The 20298-nt window shown below is 40.1% G+C and overlaps 1 protein-coding gene across 2 annotated transcripts in view; it reads right to left on the bottom strand.

Moving 5' to 3' along the window:
• Positions 1–20298, bottom strand: part of shisal1b (shisa like 1b) — a 124597-nt gene that overhangs the window by 65400 nt on the left and 38899 nt on the right. For both annotated transcript variants that reach the window (XM_041794745.1, XM_041794746.1), the window contains 2 exons: positions 12567–12826; positions 6949–6997 (listed from right to left, as the gene is read on the bottom strand). The gene's annotated coding sequence lies outside the window, so the exon portion shown is untranslated. The remainder of the gene's footprint in view (positions 1–6948; positions 6998–12566; positions 12827–20298) is intronic.

Here is a 20298-nt window from a genome sequence, read left to right as displayed (position 1 = left end):
TTCTCCTAAAGATCAATAAGGATGTTAGGAGAACACATCACATGAGAATGGCCCAACATACAAATCTAGGATGACATAATGTCTGACTTTTATTCAAATAAAACAAATTCTATTAATTAAAACCAAAAATAGAGCAGACCTCTAATAAATAATCCAGAGGTTTTGTGTCCAGCTAATCCTCCAGCCGTCTCACTCTCTCCTTCTTGTTGACTCTGTAGATGCATTTAAGCTGTTACCTTGACATGCTCCTTTTATCTGGTGATAAAAGCTTTTCTCTCCGTTGCACGGCTTAGCCAAAGTGACAGAGGCTCTGCTGCACCTCCGGCTCTGTAATCAACAGCACGAGCCTGACATCAGCGTTTAACCCTTCGTCCACTCCCCCAGCATCTCGGCTGTCAGTCAGTTTGTAACTACAAGCCGTCAGTATGGGAGGACAGCCATGCACATATATGTCTTTATATGGAAGTTGTTGTGAGGAGCAGAACAATCTGTTTAGTCTGCTTTGGATTTGGAGGCATAAAGATTATCTTAAGGTTTTACTGATGTTGTGTGGTTGATTGTTGCCTCTGTTCAGCATCTGTCCTGACTTTACTTTAGTTATGTGTATTAGATATTGCCCCTCAGAGGAACATGTGCAGCTCTTTACTGCAGACATATTTTAGTTTGGGCAGCAGGTAGATGATATCAAATGGGTATGTTGTCTTTAAGATGAGTTATACTAAGAAATATGTGAACATTCATGTATTTACAGCACTAGGTTTTAGATGTCAGAACAATCTGAATTTTGCCTTTCAACCCATTAGCAACACCAAGCTGTACATTCCTGTGTTGAAAAATGGAGACCAGTGCTGAAGTGCAAGAAACTGCAGTTCCTCAACTATCCACTTGAGGCTGGCTGCAGAGGCAAAGTAAATCACTTTCACATCCCATGTTAAAATGCTCATTTTTATTGCAGATGTAAACATGTCAACAGCCTGATTCAAACAATGATGTTTATGTTGTTATGGGCACACACTGCAAGAGGGATTTTTTTTTTTTTTAACAAGCCCTTGTAAGTCTTAAAAAGGTTACGAGTTATGCAAAATTAAAGGTATGTCTACAACTGCAACTACAACTGCAAGCAAGCGTATTTTAATTACTGGTATTTGTCAGAAACTTTAAGACCCTCCTCAGCTCCATCTCTGTCTGTTTTTTGGTTATTCTGTCAACACCCACTGACTTTGTTTTCACTGTGCAGCACTGCCAGACAGCTTGGCCATTTGGCTGAAATATTCCCGCAGTAATTAATCACACCTGGTCATACTACTTAAGTGCTATACCATCAGTAAATTACCTTTTATAAATAGCTAAGTAACTCACTATTTACTCCCATGACTCCAGCTATGGTGTTCCATGCTTCATCTTTTAATGTTATCCTTGTAGAAAAGATGGATGGTGCCATAAATTATTTTGTTGTTTACCACCTCCAAGATCAACTGTTGATTCCTGGCTCGGCTGCGACCCATTATGGCATTTTGTCGATGTAGTAAAGTGAAATACGATCTGGCATCAACACAGAGTATTTTATTCTGAAATTTAACCAGATATTTATATTTGGTTTTGGGTGAGACCTCCTGCCTCGCTAATCGTTCTCCATGTACATTTATGCGCGGGAATCCAAAAAGGAACAGAAGTTCTGTGTATCTGCTGCAAAGGGCTCTGGTCTGCCAGAGCTGTGACGTAGATGTGATGGAGCCACGACGGAGTGAGAACAAAACACGGCATAGCTAATGGAAGAACTCTCATTGACTTAAACTAAAACCTATCAGCGCGTCTGGTGGAATTTAGGTGTAAAAACATTCCCTGTTAGTACTACTTTGATGAGTGCTTCCCATAAAAACAGTTGTCTCGTATCCTGTTCCAAACTTACAATCACCATTGACAAGCATTCAAATCAACTTCAAATATAATTAGCTGTTTCACACTTCAAATACTAATAAAAAATGATATAGATTACATTTTTATGCATAAGATTGTGTAAAAATCAAGCAGATTTAAAATTAGCTCCACCTATTAAAAGCCCTGCATGAATAAGTTAAAATCTATTAAACTATCAACAAAAACTACATTACTTTTGGTGCATCTTAAAAATGGTTCTTTCCACTTTATTGATTATTGTACCCTCTATCCATCCATTATCTATACTCCTTATCCCATTTGGGGTTTCAGGGTGCTGGAGACTATCCCAGCTGTGATAGAGCGAGAGGCAGAGTACACCCTGGACTGGTCGCCAGCCAATCACAGAGCTGATATATAGAGACAAAAAGGCAGCAATGCTCACACTTATGGGCAATTTAGTCACCAATTAGGCTTACCAGCATGTTTTTGGACTGTGGGAGGAAGCCAGGGTACCCACGCATGCAAAGGGAAACAAACTCCTAAAAGACTGGGATCTGAACCACAAACATTATACTATAAGGCAACAGTGTGAACAACTGTGCAGCCCATAACTGTAAATTATTCTGAGTATTTGAGAGATGTGGTACCACCACTGTATTCAAAAAGGAAAAATATCTGCACCTAGAGCATTTGGTAATAACTCTTGTTATAATGTTAATGTCAAAAAAAACATTGTTATGTATCTAACATGACAAAAAGGCCAGTTTACCTTTAGTAATAAACTGATTTATGTTTGTACAAAAAGAAAACATGATGGTTTGATCATTACAAGTTTCCCATCATTACAGGGCTTGCGTAACACTGATCTATGAGGTGCTGTAATGGAACAAGTCAACAGGAGGTTAACCATAGGTCAAAGAGGAGGTCATGTGGAAACGCCTCGCAGTCACAGGTCAGACCCCGGCACACCAAATAATGAGAAGTGAATGGGGTCAATGAGGAAGGAAAGGGGTCATGCATACAGATTTCAATGTCAACCTGTCAATAAAATTGTTATGCTCTGAGAGTTTCCTCTTTTCAAATTCACCCCTGAGAGAAGACCCCTGACCCGCTCTCCTCAATTATGGTTGTTAAGAACTGTTTGGGAACTGATTGCACTGAGAGGAGTACAAAGCACAGACAGAGCTGATAATTTATGCATGAAGATGAATGATAACCATAGATACTGATCTGCATAATGGGTGCACTCCAGTAAATATTTACCTGACCTCTGGGTTCCCAAAGTGTTCTGTTTTTTTTTCTTTTTTTTGCTCTTGTTAATGATCATTTGTGTGTGATTTAACAGTTTCAGGGGGTCAATGATACAATGATTTTAAAGGACTGAGTTAGTGGGATTCTTCTTTCTTTTTCAGTAAACCAGACTCGCACGCAGACACAAAAACACAGAGGAACTGTGCATTAATATTCAAAACAGCCACTGGGTGAACCTGTGTCTGAATTTCAACAGCTTGTTCACTATTTGATCATTCCTTCAGCCTCTCGTTTCACTTACTGCACAAAAATACAAACACATCTCTCTCTCTTCTCCTAGATACACACAAAGCTTAAAGCACTGTATATAGACATAAAGGAATGAAGATGAAAACGAGTACACTCTTACATATTGACATTTTGATACAGAGAAAGCATTTAATGGGCTGATTTATCTGCTTGCTGAGAGTAAAACGTGCAGTTATGTTTTTGATTGAAAGCAGACATGTTACAGCTCTTTGCCTAAAGGCGGGTCAAGATGCACGGAGTCAACACATGGAGCAACAAGCTACTGATATCAGCATTGACAGTGTAATGGGACAAAGTGCGAGCCGGCTTTCTGCCTCTGGCGTGGTTATGGTATTAAAGCACATGGGGGTCACATGGAGAGAGAGCGACAGCTGATGGTTAGACTGTGTGATTCCCTCTACAGGCCTCCCTTAGATTATCATCTGCGGTGGAATCAGATACGAAGGGAAACCGGCATCAAAGGCAACGTGAACGCTGCATCAAGGAACCGTCTTCTGTCAGCCTCTATCTCTGTTTTTTTCCTTTCTTACTCGCTCGCTAACACACAAAAAAAAAAAACAATAGATACGCACACGCACTTGTATTCTCAGCCTCACAGCGTAAACACATGAACATTCATACTGTACAAATGCCGACTCTCTTTTCAACTCTGCCTCTCTAACAATCACACAGGCATATGTCATGATCAACACAAATTAGAATGCGTACACACACTGTGCAAACACGCACACTGATCTGAGACCGGGGCACAGGAAGTCGGTGTGAACCCGGGGGAGAGAGAGATGTCACGATGACAGACAGGCCAAATGAAAATGAATGCAGAGTTTTCTGCACCGCAGATCGGAAAACAAGACACTTGTGTGCACGCAGCGCGGCCGCACGCTGCTGTTTATTTTGGAGGGGAGGACGTAATTATTCGGCTGCCAATGCTACTGTTGGTGTTATTAATCAGTTAAACTCTCAGCTGGAAACTGTTCAATATGATGTTTCTGAAAGGGGTGAGAGGGGGGATGAGGGCAGGCAGTGCACTCAGAAAGTCAGATAAAAGGCTTTGCTCTGTTCAGATGTGCAAATATAGACGCGTCTTCATGCTGAGCTCCGGCTTTTAACTGAGTTTTGACTTAAACATGTATAATCAGCATCCACAGAGAAACTATATGCCATCTTTCTTTATAAGGATGTTCCTTAAACCCCTCAGACTACTCTGAATGTTGGAGATATTTATGTAAAAAAGTTATACATAAGACAGTTTCTTGCTCAGGTTCAATAAAAAGATCAGTTGAGTTAACCATCATATTGTCAGCCTGCACTCACAACATAATCCAGAGCTCAACACAATTCTTGGTGGAATAACGGTCATTCTTGTGTTGTGAGCAGAGGCAGACTGAAAAAAAAATGGCCTTCGAGATTAATGTCTCACAAGACAAAAGTTCAGAGATAAAAAGTTAGTCTAAAAGTTGCTTGGCCCAACTTTTACAATGATAGATTTCATTCCTCTTTTCTGTTATCAAACAAAATATATTTAGAAATTTTTAGAAATCTTCATCAACCCTTTATTCATGCAGATGAAACCATAGACTGTATATAAACATGGATATAGTCTCAGTGATGTCGCTCAGTGTTTTCTTAAGCACATTTTTGAAGCCCATTGGTAGCAGTTGACATATTGGAAATACTGTCAAAACTAACTTTAATAAGCCAAATGAAGAAACTAGTTATGCACAATATAAATAGCATGATAGTGGCATCACAAGATGTTAACTTAAAAATTAAATTGTTGGTTTTGGCAGATATGAAATGATATGATATGCAGATAATTACAACTGATCATTTATCCATGAAATGCGCCTATATCAGCTGGCAATATTCACCGTAAGAACTAATAAGTTAATGTTTTTTTAGGCTGGACCAACCGGCTTATGTCAGCTGCAGTCTCTCTCTTTATTCATCACCATTTCTTACAGGAATAAAGTGAAATTTGTATTGTCTATCCTCACTTAAAATTGTGTGTATTAAGGACTGAAGAACTACATTTAAACATCCATCCATCCATTTTCTACACCGCTTATCCCATTCGGAGGTCATGGGGGTGCTGAAGCCTACCCCAGCTGTCATTGGGCGAGAGGCAGGGTACGTCCTGGGCTGGTCACCAGTCATACAGTACAGAGACATACAGACGACCAGGCACGCTAACACTAAGGCCGATTTAGAGTCACCAATTAACCTAATTAGCATGTCTTTATTGGTGGGAGGAAGCCAGAGTACCCGGAGAGAGCCCACACAAGCGGGGAGAACATGCAGTTCCCCACAAAAAGGTCCTGACCGGGAAGCAAACCAGGAACCTTTTTGCTGTGAGGCAACAGTGCTAATCCCTACACTGCCATGCAGCCCCTTCTGCAATATCTTTGCTGATGCCTGCATCAGCTAAAATTAATTTGTTAACCTCATCAAAAATCCATTATTGTGCATCCCTACTAGAAACCTACCTGGCATGCCATATACATGGTTTCATTTATCTATTGCATGGGATATTTTTCACATCCACGGGGGAAAAAGTCCTTACACAGGTTTGAGAAGGGCAGAACCTTTAAAAAAATCTTGGAGGGTTATTGTCTGACACGTACAATAAAGGCCAATCAGAGCAAAAAAAACATGGCGTAGTAGTCCTGTGCCATCCTGGGAAGTAAAGTACTGTTCATTAACAGTGGAACCACTTGGCAGATTAAACTCTTGCCAAAGATGGTTGGAGAAAGAGCAAAAAAAAAAAAACTTTTTCCACCAAGAAAAGCTTTCAGTGTGACTCTCTGCTCTTCTTTTAATAAAGAAATGTTTCCAGTTCTCATAAAACTGCCTCTGTAGATGCTTTCACACTAATAATCTCTTCTTGGCTGTTGTGTTTACAGTCCTACAATCACTTCGACTAAACCATGCCTGTAGCTACTGCTTCATTCTTATCAAGTACAGCTGATTGATCCTGTCATTTTCTGACCTGGAACAGCTGTTTTAGAAATGAGCCATATAGACCAAATTTCCAGTTTGAACCAGACTAAAATGTGTTTGTGCTGTAAAAATGGCTTTCTTTCTGAAAGGGTGTGTATGTGACTTCCAGGACTTACACTTCCAGCCTCAAGTGGACATTTGAGGAACTGCAGTTAAAAACTAGCAATTCTAAAGGTCGCTGTTTGGGAGTATTTTAGACACAAAGCACAAGAACCATGATGTTAATAAACAAGCAACTGGGAAAAAATAGTTAAACTGCAAATATTTGTCAAAATCAACCACAATCAAATGATTGTACACAGAAACCATCTAAGGCCAGATGATCCTGCCTACTTCAAAGCTTTGTGGCTTTAAGTACTTCATACTGGGCTTAAAAAATGAGATGACACAAAGTGTAAAAGTGCTTATTAAACAAATTCACATCATAGAATAGTTACTTAATAACATGATAATATCTGAACATTAACTGGTAGTCTTCTTTGAGGCCTGTATTTGTGTTAGTGCTCTCACCAGCAGGGATCACGTGGATCAACACATCCCGATGTGGTTTGCAGCTTCCCTTCAATCAGAAAAGCAAACAAACCACAGGTCAGAACAGCTAATAAAAGTGCTAAAGCAAACAAGCCTAGCAACAGATTAGAGGGGAGGGCAATCAAACCCCCCTGGTTCTGGCTCAAACTGATCCACATCACAAATAGTCAAAGTTACTCCTTAATCAGTGTCTTTCCCTCCTGGTAGATGAGAGGTAGAGGAGAAAGGTGGCACAGGTGATGTTGACAGGCTTGTCTATTTTATTCATTGACTACTGATGTCATGTTGGCAATTTGTCTTATAGAATTGTTGGTACGTACATTTAAAAAAGAGTTATGTCTGTGTTTTAATAATAGAGGCTGAGAGTCTCAGTGAACTTCATCTGCAGCGAATGATTAAGTTGTCTTGGTGTGTTTTCAGGCTAATGTTTCTTTCAGATAAAGCATCATTGTTGAATCTATGAGATCATTTGCAACCTGTATCTGTTTCACTCATTTTGTTCTGTTGAGTGCAGCAGGAATTATGTTTTGTTTTTTTGTCACACAGAAGTAAGCTTCCCCTGGTCTCTCAGGAAAAAAGCAAATTGATTTTTCTATTGGATTTTGGATTATTGCAGAAAATGAGTTCTGTCGTAAACAGAAGTTTATGATACTTGTGCCTTTTGTTCAGAAATATGATCTCTGAAAATGAACAATACTTTCATGATTTTTAAGCACAAATGTCATCCATACATGTAGAAAAAATCCTCAGCAGAAACAAACATCTAGCTGTGCATGATGGCAACATAACACCAATAAAATTGCCCGTGTTCTCCATGGTGAGTATCAAGCTCAGTCCCAGGACTCCTGTTTGATTTTCACTCTAACCAGAGGGTTTTTCAGGGGCACATCCCAAACCAAGTGTCATGGGTAATGCTTCGCTAATGACTAATGCATTAATGTATATAATGTTGTATAAATGTATTACAGTCCTTTTAATTTTGAACAAGCATTCCAAAGTAATGCAAACAGTATAAATGTTGGGTTTCAAGTGTCTTCACTCCAGGTTTTGCCCCACCCACATTTGCACAATATGTAACAGTAGTGGATCATCGATACTGATGCCGGTAATTAGTAGTTCATGAAACCAACAACCAATGTATCAAACTGATATGCAAACGATTTACCAGATCAGCCACTAAAGAGTGAAATTTCTTCCTTATAACTTACGTATGTCTAGACATACAGCAATCAAATAACAGCAGTAAAAACTGATCAATAATAGCAGCGTCGCCATAGCTAATGTTGATTGCTTTATCTTGTGACATCTGACCAATCAGACAGGAGAATGTGCAGATTGAAAAGCAGTGCTAAAGGGGCACACTTTTTAATCTATTATCTTTATTGGTGATCTATAAAACAGTGTTAATTTCATCGACTAAAACTATGACTAAAAATCAACACTCTTTTATTTCCATGACAAAAACTAGACAAAGACTAGCCAAAGATAGATCTTTGATGACTAAAACTGACTACGGGTAAGTTTAGCTTTCGTCAAGATGACTAAAACTAGACTAAAACTAAAAAGGGTAGAAATGACTAAAATTTGACTAAAACTAAAAGATGTGATCAAAAGATGGAGAATAAAACTAAAATTTAAAAAATCTGCTAAAATTAACACAGCTTTAAAGTAAAATATCAATACACATCATTGGCAAAATCTGCCCTGATAATCAGGAAGGCCGATAACTGGTCTATCCCAAATGTTAGATGATCCAGACGTTCAGGACTTTTGGTCAAGTATGGCCTGTCTTAGCCAATGTTAGTGAAACATGGTTCCTTTTTCACATAATATTATTACTGAAATCATAATTTTGCATAAATGTAACCCAGTCTCTGAGAGGACTTGACGTACAGATGCCTACTAAAAGTTTGCTAGTATTTAGCCTTGCTGAAGCTTAGTTAAAGAAATGGATTCCTCTGTTACTGTACATTATCTGCTTAGAACTTTCAACACAGCGGCGCTATGGACAGTTCAATAGAGACTTTGTCAAGAGCCCAGGAAAGAAATGAAGTTAAACAACACAATCTATGCACTGCTGTAACATCAATGACTGTTTAAAGTTGTTTTACCTTGCTAGATGAGAGATCAAATATGCTAACATTTGTATTGATATTTTTTCTGTTTTTTATAAATTCATTTTAACTGTCATTAATATTATCAAGTTACTATTAAGTTTGGATCGATGTGCCATGGGTTGGTCAGTTATGTGGGGGGGACTGAAGAAATTAATTTGTCAGCCTATGATTTAACACGATATTTATTTCAACCTCTACTGTGGAAAATGACATCTAATCAATTAAATTTAGCAATATTGTTAGTAGGGATGCACGATACTGCATATTTTCTGATATCTGATGTGCAGATATTTATAAAATCATTTTGGTTGATACTGATATTTAAATGTAGTTTAGACCTAAAACATCAGTCCTTAATACACAATTTAAAGTTGGCAGATGAACTAATTTCAGTCCTTACAACACACTTGAAAGGTTAAGGAATAATGATGAACAAAGAAAAAGACTTCAGCTGATGTTGGTCTGACCTTAAACTGGCAGATTTTTACAGCCAAAATATCAGCAGAAATCTCCTGCAGATACCGCTGGTTCAATTTTCAAGCTAATATGTACCAGTATCGTTATCATGCTGATAATGTCATGCATCCCCAATATTTGGTAATTAAAAGCAAGAAATTACCCAATTATGCCTTGGACTCCTAAAGCTGTTGCAATGGTACTGAAACAATAGCGGATATTGTTTGAGTTAAGTTAGTACTGAATCAAAACATCCTCTTTTTTTGTAGTTTGAGAACAATTTAGGGAGAGATAATAAAAACAATTTCATAACCAGTGAAGAATTAATTTTGTTGGCAACTTTAGATTTAGTTAAGATTAAAATGTTCTTTAGTTTTAGCCACATTTTGTCCTTAATAACCTTTAAAGTTTTAGTCTAATTTAAGTTGATAAAAACAACTGAAAATTTTAGTCCAGTTTTGGTCAACAAGAAGTCCTTGCATTTCATTCTTTTTATATGTCACATTTATTCTCTGAGAACTAATTTAATGTAATGTAAAACACTCATATTACTGTCATATCAATAATTAAATTGATTTAAAATAAATGGATTAAAATAATAACAAACCATATATACACAGTGGGAAATATCATTGATTTTAAATATCCAACAGTCCAGCACTCACATTTTATCATACAGCAATACCAACATCGATCAATAACAAGAAACTAGATGTTCTTACCAATTTTTCAGGTCTCTCCTGCAGCACATAATAGGTGAGTCAGAGAAATGGAGTTACTAGGCTGACAAAATAATCAATTTCATGTCCAAAATAGTCTTCAGGTAGCATGTGGTAAACTGAGAACATCTTTCCATCTAACTGCGACTTAAGATAAGACAAAACAGTCAATTTGAGCTCCCAGCTAAATAACTTGCAGTGTCTACACCAAGATATGTCCAAATAAATGTCAGGGTTATGTGTGCAGAAGAAGAAATGTTGCTCGGTATAGCTCCAAGTTTATTTGCCTCATCTGAGGCGTGATGAGAACCACCGTCCGTGAGATGACGATACCACAGTTATATTAATTTCAGCTTTGAGTCTTTGACTTTTATGTTTGAAAATCAGACACCGAAAAGTCTTCCTCTGCCAAAAGATTGTCTGCATCTGGTGCCGCCAGCCACTCTGCAGCTTTTTCGACACCAGTTTGATCATCTGTTCTGAATTTGAAATGCTCCTCACTCAAAATTTTCACCTTGAGGGCTTCTGCCAAGTCACCGGTCACGACGCCTCTCTCCACTCTACCACTTCTCCTGGTGTGAGTGTGGGTCTGAGTGTGCTTGTGTTGTTCTGCTTTTGTGCATATGCCTTGAGGGGAATGTGAGTGTGTTTTCTGTGTGTACTGAGCAGGCATTAACACCATCTCAATGTCAATGGCTCCTGCTGGTAGGGAAAGTCAGCGAGCTGCTGATGGCCTCAGTGTAACAGTCCCTGTGAGGCAGGACTGAGGGTGTGTTAGTGCGTCTGAGACAAGGTGACACAGGAAAACAGTCCTCTACTGATGACTGACGGCCAGATCCAACTGTCCTGACCTCGCTTATGTGGAGGTGACTGTGAGACAAACACAGTCTGGAGGATAAACATGAAGAGAGGACGGTCAAAGCGCTAATCTGCAGCTAAAAGGAAATTCTTTCAGTATAAACACATTAGGCTGAAAATAGACCGACACTTCACCACCACTGAAATGAACGGACAGTGCAGCTTAGGCTTGTGCCGTATCTCTCCTTTTGTGTCAAAACATTTAGGAATAATCACCCTACGTGCCTCCACCTGTGTTTACACTGAGAACAGGACGCTCCTTCCTTTTCTAATAACACTTATAACAGGAAATCCTTGAAAACTTGCATCAGGGGCCTTTGTTTCCAGGAGCCAGAGGGTAACCTCAGTGTCTCCAGGCACACTGAAAAATAGCTGCAAGGATGCTTTGTGACAAACACAGAGCAAAAAGGGTCTTTATTGTTGGATTTTTTTTTTTTTAAAGCTGCAAATAAACACAGCCGGAACAAAAGCAGAGTCCTGAGGGAGCTCATTTATTGTATGAAATACTAAACCGCTCATCCATCCATTCATTAAAGAAAATTGCACACTTGTTCATCCAGGTATCACAGAATTTCAAAGCATGTTGTAAGGTTTTCAGTTATTTTCCCCATCCTGGCTTTGTGAGACGGCTTTAAGGTGTGAACAATTTCTTCCACTTGTGATAATTAAACATGAGGGCTCACCTAGGAGACTCACTACCTGCAACAGACACCAGAGAGACGTATAATCTGTGCACATGCAGGCACACAAACACAATTTCTATGCACACGCGCTTACAGTAAACACGCTCTAACAATGCTTACTGTCATGCAAAATCATAAAAGCTCCCAACTGCTGCCCCTGGGCCGGTTTTCACACAGACACGCAGGCGGGAGCAGGATTTTTCACAGAGGAGCAGGCTTTTGTGTGAATGAACAAAGGGAATCTCCTTCCTCTTCAGCCTCCTCATCCCCTTCTAAATCCTATCATGTGCCACCGTTCGTCTCCCACACGCCTGTTTCCAAGTTACCGGCAGAGTCGGCTGCCAATCTCTCTTAATTGCCTCCTGTGCAAAAAAGTGACGGCTGCAGGAGAGACGAGCGATGAGAGCAAAGCTGTCCTCGCCTCTTCCTGCAGCTCGCTCACTGCTGAGGCTCTACCTGTGAACCACAGCGTGCACCTTTGGGAAATTACACAGTTGTGTTGACCTTGTGTGAAACTTCAGTAACCAACCTGGAGACTTAGAATATCCTGATAATGTGATTTTTATATTCTAGAAAGAAACTCACAGCTCTGTGAAGACATTTAATTCACACCTAATGGACACAGAGGGATGAAAAAGAGATGGATATGAAATGCTCTGAATAGAAAACATCTTTATAAAGAGGAAAAAAAGTCAAGAAAAGGGGGTACAACAATAACGGCAAGCAGTGTTTGTTTAAACGATAAGCAGCTTTTCCTTACTAACCTCGCTCAGAGAACAAGAGATCTTCTCGCTCACTCCCGCTCGCAGAATTTGCCACCCTGTTGCTCCTTGTTCCCTCTGCCTTTGTTGCCTCTTCCTCACAAATAGATCCTCCTCATCCCTGGGACCGGTGCTGGAGTTAACAGCTCATGAGGAGGTGGGGGGGGGGAGAAAGGAAACACACCCAGAGAAGAAAAGAAACACACTCTTCTCGCCCCTAAGTCCTCCTTGGCAGTGTATCCCCATCCGTCAGAGCTCAGCGACTGCGAGAGTGTGAGAGAGAGAGAGGGAGGGAGAGAGAGAGATGAAACGATACTGAGTAAGTGGGCGAGTGAGAGAGAAAGTGAGAGAGGGAGGGAGGGAGATCCGATATACTGTATGAGCTCCTGTTTATCTCTCCGTGTCTCCTCTGCATGCATTCTTTCCCGACTGAAGCCACAAGGTCAGGGGCTTTTACTGTAACAAGACTTTGTTTCCTCTTGAGGGCAAAAGACTTCCTGTTAGTCCTCGGCTCGACTTCCCTCATGAGTGAAAGCACTCTACGTTATGTGGTTTTCAAAACCTCTCTCTCTCTCTCTCTCTCTCCTCTTTTCTCTCACTCTCTTTAACACATTCTCATTCTCCTCTCCTGTCTTTTAAATTATCATCATCCAAGTGAGAGTTAATCTAATCTCCTCTGTCCTAGCACTGCCACTCCAAAGGTTATTCATCTGACAAAGGATCTGCAGCAATTTAATTTGGATACACCCTGAGAATATAAGCAAAAAAACCCAGCAAACAACCAGGGTGGGTACCTGCTTATTCACTTGACATGGCTCCATTTTTATTTAAGGAGGCACAATGTGATAAACCAAAACAGAAACAGAGTGATAAGGAAATGGCCAGTAAAAGAACAAATAAAGAGCATTCATGCAGCACAAACATGATCCGATTCTGCTGTTGTGAGAGTAAGGAAAAAAATCACAATATTTGTGAATTTGAACCTTCAATGTAAGGATCTGGAAGAGGAGTGACCCCAAATAGTTGAATATTCAAGGATTCGTTCTTCAGAGCTTCATTTGACCTTTCAAATGGTGCCACATTTGTAAGGAACATACATTTGTGGGATGAGCAGCAGAGCAAAGTATGTAAAAAAAATTGCCAAACCCTCACTGTCAATGCCAAACAGCTTAGTTAGTCATTGCTCTTGTTTGACATCCTGAGAAGACCATTTCCTCACCCTGTCAGCATTTACAAATTGTCAGCTGTCATCTACAGATTAGCAGTCAAGCTTCGCAGGATGATATGCCCATACAGACTGCACACAGCCAATGTCCGGGCACATAGGGCCACCAGGAGGCATGCCATGACGGCCCTTCACCGTCAGGCTTGTTTGCACCAGTGTCTGCAACACATACACAAAAACCTGAACATGTGGAGGGACGATATGTTCTGCAATGAGTCCAGATTCTGCATACAGCAGTTGTACTGCAGGGTCAAAGTGTGGAGAACACGACGCTGATTGCTGCAACGGTAGAGCAACATCATTTGGTGGAGGCAGTTTGATGGTATGGGGTGGCATCTCCCTCACAGGAAAGACAAGGCTTGTGATCATTGGAGAGAGATATCAAGATGAGATTCTGCAACCAGTGGCATATTTCCACAGTCTGGGACTGAACTTTGTCTTCCAAGATGACAATGCTTGCCTCCATAGGGAGGGACTTATCAGAGACTACCTCCAGAATTTGGGAGCGGAGAGGATGGAATGGCCTGCCAGCAGTCCTGACCTCAACCACATTGACAATTGTGGAACAGGCTTGGGTGTGCTGTTGGTGTCAGAGTGGCCAACACAATCACATTGGCTGATTTGCAACACCAGCAGCACACAGCAGTATATGACCAGGTTGGTGACTACCATGAGAAGGAGGAGCCAGGCTGTTGTGGCTGTGTATGGTTCTACTGTACACTACTGAGGCTCCTGTTTGTTAAATAGTCAGGTCAAATTCTTGTTAGGAGCAACTTAGGATGTCCTACCATCGCCCTAGAACCTAAAATGCTGGGTGGACGAGGACCCATCATGGCTGTAGTGCTCAGGGACAGAAATTTTTAGGGTTTGAGGCCTGACGTGCTATGGTCTACCTACTGTATAGTTTACTCTATAGAACTGACAGTTCCCTAGGAGGACGGAGGAAGCTTATGAAAGGAAAAAAGCTTAGATATGCAGATTTAGGAACAGAAGCTGAACAGTGAGGATGGAAAGTTAGGGTCTGTCCAGTAGAAGTGGGGTGTAGAGGGTTTATAGCAAGGTCAGCAGTGCCCGTCCCCAGAGAACTGGGAGTTTGTGAAAGACGGTTAAGATAAAAAAAGTTCAAACCAGTCAGCTGATTTAGATAAGGAGGTATAATTCTGGCTAGGGGCCAAATAACAGTTGAGGAAAACCCCCAAACTCCTGTTCTTTCTTTGTCTCTCTTCCCTCTTGAAAATGAGGGAGCAGGGGGATGCAGAGCATCAGCCTCATCTGGCAGTATTAGCCCCAGATAGGGTATCCCACCCTTGCTCTGCCTCTGGTAGGTAGTATCACCATTGTCACTATCTGGAGCTTGCATGTAGGGCACCTGGGTCCTTTATCCTGCTCCCCTCTCTTTGGCATTCATTCCTTTCCTTGCCCCTCCCTTCCTGTTTTACCACCAGTGTTCAGTAATGTAGATCTTATGAAGTATCTATTATGAGAAGCAGTATCAATCTCTATGTATTAAAAGTGTCTTTCCTAAAGTCTGGAGCTCTGCCCACCTTTGGTGCAGGGCTTTCAGTTGGAGATTATAACCTTTATTTAGCCAGGTTAGTCTCATCAGGGGTCAGAGAGCCCTTTTTTAGGGGAGACCTTACCAAGAATGGCAGCAATCCACTGTTTCAACAGCCAACACACCTAAACTAATAGAGTACACATTAAATGATATGTTATCAGTTAAAAAAGTGACATTTGTAAACTTTGATTTCAAAAGTCTTTACTAGGGATTTAACCCCTGTAAAGCCTGATACCTCAAATAATAGCCAGAAAATTCTGTTTATCAGAAGTGAGATGTTTACAATCTACCATCTACCAAAATCCAAAAAATGAAAAAATGTCCATAAAATTTTTTTTTTTAAATCCCATTTAATGCATTAAACATTTCTACTTTTGAAGATGTAAAGACCACAAGTTTAGTTTAATCTGCATTTAGAACAATTTACAGTGGACATAACTGATATTGGGCTAAATCAAAGATTTGAAGATTTCTTAAACCTGTGCAGGCGTAGCTGCACTGCAGTAGATAAGCGTATCGTCAGCATAAAAGTGAAAACAAGCGTTTGTAAATTCTGTCCAAGGCAATTAATATAAATAGTAAATAAGAGGGATCCCAAGGCCAAATCTTGAGGAACCCCCTTGTTGAAAAGGAGGGATTCCAATGAAATAAACATGTTTAAAACATGCTTGAGCCTCTGAGTGATGTATAAACAAGCTGAAGGAAGCGCCATCCAGTCCATGTGAACACAGACCTGAGATCAACAAACCCACTGAGTTCTACTTTACTCTCTTTACCCCACAAAATATTAATTTTGGGACATTTAATTTTTGTTTTGTGAATATTCAAAATGTTGCATTCTTTGCCGTAAAAAATAATTCAGATTTAGAAGCTGTACCATCACTGTTGAATTTACTAAACTTAAGCTTGCTACTCAAAAACTTGGAGAGGTTTATGTCACCATTTACATTTTTTTCCTTCCTTTAAAAGCAGAAAGCCTGGCAAGAGTTCCTTCATGAAGGAACTCGAAGAAACTGCTAGAACTCTCTAGAGGACTTGGCAGTGATGAGGAGTTGGACAGTCATGTGCAACAATGAATGAATTAATGGAGGGGATATCCAAATCAAAGAGCAGCAACGTGATAGGCCAGTAATGAATTACTTGAAGATCTTCTTGTTGGTTAGATTTATGTTAAAACTAAGACATGTTAAAGCCAGGCTTTACACCACTGTAACAACCAGCTAGAGGGAATTGTTGGTTTTGTAACATTTAAAGGTGTAAAGACAAAATTTGTCAGTTGCGACTGTCTTTTGCAAGTGTCAGTACAGCCGGTGTGTATGAAACTTGGTGTTTCTGTGATGCCTGTTTGCTCTGCTGACTCCTGATGTGACATGGCAGACAGAGAGCTTAAGGCTCTCCCCTGAGTACGCTGCAAGGTTGCGTCAGTATGCACACGAAACAGTGAATCAATTACAGCACACACACATTAGTGAAAGGTGAATCAGGGGCCAGCTTGACAGCTTCCTCTGTAATGTTGATAAAGTGTCAGAATGTCATGAGTCATACAGACAGACACGCACACACCACAGGAGAAGTGACAGAAATCCTCAGTCACACCACAGATGAAGTGAAAGAGAATCTCTTCAGAGTGGGGAAACAGAGGGGACGAACATATGGCCGTGTCGTCTCATGGCTGCACGTTGGCCCGCTGACCGGGCGAACAAAAGGTTCTCCTGCAGAGCACTGTGGGCACTGAGCCGCCTCTGTTAGCGGGTGATCCTGCAGGATACAAGCTCTGCTGACGGAGCTCAGATAAAGCTTTCTGTCTGAGGACGTACAGGGAGGCATCCGGCCTATAGTGTGAGGACTGGGCTGTGTGTTGTTCAGCCAGGAGGAGCTATGGTCAGGAGCATCCTTACTGTGTGTTTGTGTGGACTTGAGTAAGAGGAAATAACTGTAATACTCAAAGCCAGCATAGTCATTTCCGATCCAGCACATCATCCAAACGCTGTTGTTTGTGCAACTCTCCCTCTGAGACCAACAATCAGTACAAATACAAACACTTGAAAGGTTTAACAATCAGGCCAGATCACTTCTCAAAATGCTTTTGCATGAGAAAATAAACAGAAAAATGTCACCAAAATAATTTCATTCTTCACAGAGAAGAGCTGTGATCTAAATCCTGCTGTGATTGCTGTTTTTGCACTGAAGCTGACTCTCAGCCACAGTGCCTCATAATAAGTATTACACATTTCACTTACAACTCTCATGAAATATTAAGTGTCTTGAAATGTTCTTAGAAAATGAGGTCATGAGAAGTGAATGCAAAGCAGATTGCAGATTGTCCGCTGGCGGCACTTAGTCACAAGATAAAACCTCTGATGACTGAGCATCAGACGCCAAATGTACTAATGTCCTCATACAGTGAAAACATCAGGCATTGTTTTAGCTCCAGACTGGATCATCATTGGACAGAGGAATACACAAAGAATTCAGAATGTTTACATGCTCAGTTAGTTCAGCTACAGTTACAACTCAATTCAGGTAATAATTGTAACACTGCCCTCATTTCAGCATGCATAAAAGAAGAATCCGTTTATTTACAGAAGTGTGACGGGGGTGGGGATATGCCCCATTTCATTTAGAAAGTATTGGATCTTTTTCTGGTTGACTGATTATTAGAGCTGGGTGATATATTGAGTTTTACAGATGAATCAGTTTATTCACAAATGAAATAAAGGTTCAGGTATTTTTGCTATAATTATATGCTGTTGTTTATTCAAGAAAAAAAATCGTTGTCAGCCCTTATACTCAGTCAGAAGATTTTTAACAGTAACAACCATTAACAGCATTATGCCAAAGGATCACATGCTTACTCTAAATGGTTTTCATTTTCACTTGGAGCATCTGCATTATTAGTAAAAAGACTTATTATATCAATGCCTGTTCATGTCATGGGGACAAAAGTAGAACCAACAATCAATACTGGGTCCTTTAGGGTTTTAATTAATGAAAACTCAAAGGCAACCTCCTGCATGCTGTTTAAATTGCAAGAATATGTTGCCAACATTTGGAATGGAAAAAATGGATGGAACTGATGCGAAGCAAGGGTGACTTATAAAACCCTCGCCCCTCACCAGCTCCATCATCATGCTGCCAACGTATTTGCTCTATACAGAAAGTGCTCTCTCTCCTTTGATTACAAACAGACTAAATGTGAAGTTTCTGTACTTTTAACACCATTTATCATTAAAATAAAGATTTTATCATTATGAAACACATGATATTAAAGAGGATAAAAAAGTCTAACAACCTCAAATGTTGCCAATGTTTTTTCCATTGTTTAGACAGTGTGACAGAATTTGTCCGCAGTTTTTGATAATTAAAACTTTTCTTCCCTAGGATTCAATGTCTAGGACTCTTTTTTTTGTTGGCGTGGTACCAAACGGGTTTCAGTATCGTTTTATTTTTGCTAAAATCATATTTAAGTCTGTAATTCTGGATTTGTGCTAACTATTCATTATGTCTTTACAGAAAAAATATCAAAAACATTTATTGCCATTCAGGTAACAAATATCAAAATATAGATTGCAGATGGCCTAGAGAAGTGATAGTCAACTGGAGGCCCGGGGTCCACATAAGGACCCACCAAAACTTCCCATTCGGCCCCCACAGGATTATCAAATTTAGAGACAGAGCAAAAATATGGCATGCTATAACTTAACTTCTCTTTTTATGAGTCCAAAGAAAACCTTCAATCAGACAGGAGGCACACTGGTATTTCTGTAATTTGGCATAGTAAACACAAACTTATTATTGTTATCTAGAGAAAAGTTGCATTTTTTGCAGTAATTCTCCACTTCAGGCTCTTTGAGAGTGTAAATTCCCTCAGATCTGTTTCCTGCATTTGTTTTGGCATCAGGAGGGCTCCAGAAATAGCTTAAATATCTCAATCACCCCTTTGTGGCTGGCTGCAGTAAAGGTGATAGGGACTGATCTTATTGTTAAAGAGTTAATGTTCCATTAATTTTGGATGGAAACAATGTTTTTAGAATATTTTAATTAGAGAAATAGCTTTTTCTCAGCATCAGTCAAGAAACAGCTGGCCCTTGTGAAAATGGAACTGATGACCCCTGGCCTAGCGGTTAGGTTGCCCCGCCCGTATGCAGGCGGCACAGGTTCCAGTAAGGCCTGTGGGTCAACCCCACTCTCTCATCCCTATTTCAGACTCTATCCACTGTCCTGTAAATGAACCTAGCAAAAAAGGTGAGGAAATTTGTGTTTGGTAGAGTATTTTCTTTTGTTGTAAAAATGCATAACAAACAGGAGCTTCAGTAGCATTTAGAAGAACCGTACACAGCCACCACAGCCTGGCACCTCCACCTACTCATGCTGGTCACCAGTCCGGTCACACACTGCTGTGGGATGGTATCCCATTCTTCAAACAGCATTCATCAAATGTCAACCAGTGTGGTTGTTTCAAAATTTGGTGCAGAAACTATGAAACATGCCAAATGTCTAAGCCTGTTGACAGTAAATCAACTGCATTATCATGTTAAGTTAGTCTATCTTCAACAAATTTGACTTATTGTGATTTCAATGTCAACATATACTTTAAAAGTCCAGTTGTACTTGGACTTGCATCATAAATTCACTAGTTTTAATCATGTAAACAAGTCAGTGATTAAAATGACACAGAGTATATTATCCAGTATTGTCAATAATACAGATAAATATTGGCATCATTGTCACTATCATACCTCTCCCCTGAAGGGATGAAATTAAACAATCCAGCCCTGTTCTTGTTTTTTTTTTTTATCTCTGTTTAGTGTCCCTCTTCCCTCTGAGAAAACCAGCTGATAGGAGTTTTTCCTCTCTTTGTGGCCTTTCTTCGTATTTTCCTCCAAGCTCTGGGAGATTTCTTTGAATCCTTTTAGGAGGCTCTATAAATGTAGAGGATCAGCTTACACGGT

The sequence above is a fragment of the Cheilinus undulatus genome, linkage group 9 (assembly GCF_018320785.1).
Source record: "Cheilinus undulatus linkage group 9, ASM1832078v1, whole genome shotgun sequence".
NCBI lineage: Eukaryota > Metazoa > Chordata > Actinopteri > Labriformes > Labridae > Cheilinus > Cheilinus undulatus.
This window is presented reverse-complemented; position numbering and strand designations above follow the sequence as displayed.